Genomic DNA, 3,731 nt, shown 5'->3' with positions numbered 1-3,731 from the left:
TGCATTTAATTCAAGTTATTAATATTATTTAAAAAAAGAGTATTTTTGTATTTTATCAGCAAGTTTAAATTGTTTTCTTTGTGCTTTCCAAACACTGTTTTCAGCTAAACTAGAAAAGATAGAAAAACAAAAATTGATGATTTACAAGATCAATCTAATAAAATTAATCCTTTATCTACACGCTTCTAATTTTATCTATCCATCTTTCTAAATTTATAACCATTTATTCACAAAACTATCTGATATTGAATAAATACCTAATACTACGTTAACAAAGGGTCCAAGTCCAAAACTTTGAGGGACCGACCGCCATAAGAAAAAAACTAATGTGTCTACGTTAAGTTTAAAGTGTAAAATATTTAATGATGTCGTTATTATGGATCTAGAATTTGGGAATTGACATCCAAACGTGTTTTTAAAACTGAATACAGCAAAAAAACTGCAAATGCAATTCTTTTCAAGTTGCCTAAAGATATGCATAATTACTTAATTGGTATCATTTTCACTAGGTTTACATGTGATGTTAGCAAACGGATTTGTTTCTTTCTATTACTGCAGCTAGGCTCTAAAAGGACGCTTCGCGCACATATCTTCTATTTCAACTCTATCTGTGAGCATCTTCTCTTTGTACAAAATAAAACAAAAACAATACAAAGTTCGCGGATTAAAAACTACTTTTTTTACGGATTTAAAATTTTTTTTTCGTGGATTTTCAAAATTTTACAAAAATCAAACATTTTTGGAGACAAAGGGGGGGGGCCACAAAACGTATTACTCTCCGGAAAATTTAAACAGTGTCACTGTTTAAATTTTCCGGAGAGTAATACGTTTTGTGGCCCCCCCCCCTTTTTAAAACTCTGAGCATCCAAAAACCTCCCAGGGAACATGTGAAGTCCCACAAAAAAAATTGGGCCCATTCGATTTAGTCGTATTGACAAACAAACAAACAAACACCCAAACAGACAAAGCAAAGTATATTTATAGAAGATGCACTGCCCTTTCTTGCCGGTCACTCCCTTTAATTAAAAATGAACTTACCAATAACTCTTCTTAGATCATCAGGAAGAGCAGCAAGAAGTGCTACTCTAGCAGCTACTCTACATCTCTGCTTCTGACCTTCATCTCTCCTGTAATACAGTCTTTGCTTTAATACAAGCTTAAATCCAGCTAGTTTTCAGGATAAGATATCCAGTCTTTAGTGTTCAGGGTTAAATATGCAGGCTTTAGTGTTAAAGGTTAGATATCCAGGCTTAAGTGTTTATGGTTAGATATCCAGGCTTTAGTGTTCAGGGTTAGATATCCAGGCTTTAGTGTTCAGGGTTAGATATCCAGGCTTTAGTGTTCAGGGTTAGATATCCAGGCTAGTGCTCAGGGTTGGATATCCAGGCTTTAAAGTATGTGGTTGGTTCAGGGTTAAATATCCAGGCTTTAGTGTTCAGGGTTATATATCCAGGCTTTAGTGTCCAGGGTTAGATATCCCGGTTTAAGTGTTCATTGGTTAGATATCCAGGCTAGTTATCAGGGTTAAATTAACAGACTCTCGTGTTCAGGGTTAGATATCCAGGCTAGTGTTCAGGGTTAGATATCCAGACGAGTGTTCAGGGTTAGATATCCAGACTAGTGTTCAGGGTTAGATGTTACAGTAAGAACAATTAACATTATCTGGCATTATGTGTGACCATTTTTTCTTTTTAACCAATAATTAACAGCGTGATAAACAGGAACTTTAATGGCGTTCACTGTATCAATATATACGCCTATAGTGGGTTTGGAGATAATGTTGCTGACATGTGTAACTAGTTTAAGTTCAGTTTAATCGCCTTACTCCTAAACTTGGGAGTACTCTTTCAAGGACAACGTAAAATCAATTAAAAACATTTTCATTTCTTTTATATTTGGATTGCAGTAAAAGGTTTCTAAAAAGTAAACTAACTGGTGTGTTAATTATTAACGTTAATTCCTCTGACCACTTATAAAACTTAAAAACAAGGTCTGAGAGGCTCTAGTGGGGGTTAAGTTGATATAAATAATTTGCACGGCATATTGAAACAACTTGGTGACAAAATTCTTTAGATATACTTCTGTTAAAACAAATTCGAAATATAAGGAAGACGATTGTTCCGACTCAAATGCCGATGTTAATTCCCTGGATGTGTGTGTACACTGAATACACAGAATCCTTTTCCGCCATACAACACCCCCCACATGTCAAATCTCCGCTCAACCTAGCTCCCGCTTCACCAGTCAGTCAGCGGAAAACACTCACGAGATTCACAACTCCGTCTCAACCCTGGCTCCTTTGTGATGATGATTCAGATACGGAACCAACAACAGAAGACACTGCTTACACCTAGCTCCGCGCTCCACAAAGTTCCAGAGATCCGGGCGGAACCAGACTTCCTTCCATTATCCTGTATACAGGATAAGTCCGCAATCTCTCCCTTAGACTAAGCCTAGTTGTGAGAAAGCCTGCCGTCAAGATTGATGATCTGCATCACCATCATGAAGTTCTACAAACACCTTCTAACTGATATTCGTCTATAGTTTCTTTATTAATTTCTAAACCAATCAATTTAAGCCCCACTTGGGAAAATATTTCATAACCTTTTGTTTTAATAAATAAAGATTAGAAATACCGTTAGATCTCTTTTATTTCATTTTAAAGTCAACAACTTCAAAATAATTTGCGCCAATGCATAAAAGGACTTAGGAAAATTTGTCAGTTCCTGCATTCAAACTTTTGAAACAAAAAGATGATTTTGCAGGGAAAAGCAGATATTTTTTGTTTATGCAAATAGGATATATTTATATCTTAACTAAAATTACTAAAATTCTTCATTTCGTTATTTCCTGTAAACGGAATTTTTTTTTTAATAAACCACCCACCCCTCTAAAAATTATAAAAAAAACTAAAAAAATAATATTTAGCATGCAATATGGTAAAAATATCAACTTCAGCAATATGGTTCAGAAAAACGCATTTTAAAATCTTTATTTAATAAGAATAAGAGGAATGCAGGAATAGCGCATTATCTGGCTCTTACTGAGTTTACAAGTGTATCTGTAATCTTTATGTATTGTATATGTATTGAGCAGAGGATTCGACATCTAGGGTTGATTAAAATTATCTAAACTTTGGCAATTTAAACTTTGTACACTTGTCTTGAACACAAATAAAAATTATTTTGCCAAAAATATTTACTTTAGCGGCAAACCCTCTATTTAGTATATACATAAAGTAGTAATCTCCAATCTTAACTCATGAACCCCTTGATAGATTCGCCTCAAATTTTGAACCCCTTGAACGATTCACTTTGTGAATACAGGAAAACCAAGGGAGTGTTTAAAGTTGAGTGGTATTGGAAAAATCCAAGCAAAGCTTCGTTCCCAAGCTTGTTTTAAATTAAAGTTATAAAAAGTAGTTTAGGTTAATCTACCCCTAGGTTAAAAACTAATAAAGCTTACTGCGGGGACTAGGTTTAGGTTAATCTAACCCTAGGTTAAAAACTAATAAAGCTTACTGCGAGGACTAGGTCTAGGTTGATCTAACCCTGGGTTTAAAACTAATAAAGCTTACTACGGGGACTAGGTCTTGGTTGAGCTACCCCTAGGTTTAAAACTAATAAAGCTTACTACGGGGACTAGGTCTAGGTTGAGCTACCCCTAGGTTTAAAACTAATAAAGCTTACTGCGGNGGGGGGGTTTGGGGGGAAATTATAAATGTAAAATAA

At 34.9% G+C, this 3,731-nt stretch overlaps 1 long non-coding RNA gene across 1 annotated transcript in view; it reads right to left on the bottom strand.

The window, feature by feature from the left end:
- The window catches only part of LOC111716687 (uncharacterized), a 6,157-nt gene extending 2,667 nt beyond the window's left edge, over nucleotides 1-3,490 (bottom strand). The window contains exons 1-2 of the long non-coding RNA XR_002768567.1: nucleotides 3,466-3,490; nucleotides 1,039-1,127 (exon numbers count right to left, since the gene is read on the bottom strand). This is a non-coding gene — a long non-coding RNA (uncharacterized LOC111716687). The remainder of the gene's footprint in view (nucleotides 1-1,038; nucleotides 1,128-3,465) is intronic.
- Nucleotides 3,491-3,731: the final 241 nt, after the last annotated feature.

Source organism: Eurytemora carolleeae, unplaced genomic scaffold, assembly GCF_000591075.1.
Source record: "Eurytemora carolleeae unplaced genomic scaffold, Eaff_2.0 scaffold2116, whole genome shotgun sequence".
Taxonomy (NCBI): Eukaryota; Metazoa; Arthropoda; class Copepoda; order Calanoida; family Temoridae; genus Eurytemora; species Eurytemora carolleeae.
The sequence above is the reverse complement of the archived record's forward strand: the minus strand, read 5'-3'. Positions and strand labels throughout refer to the sequence as shown.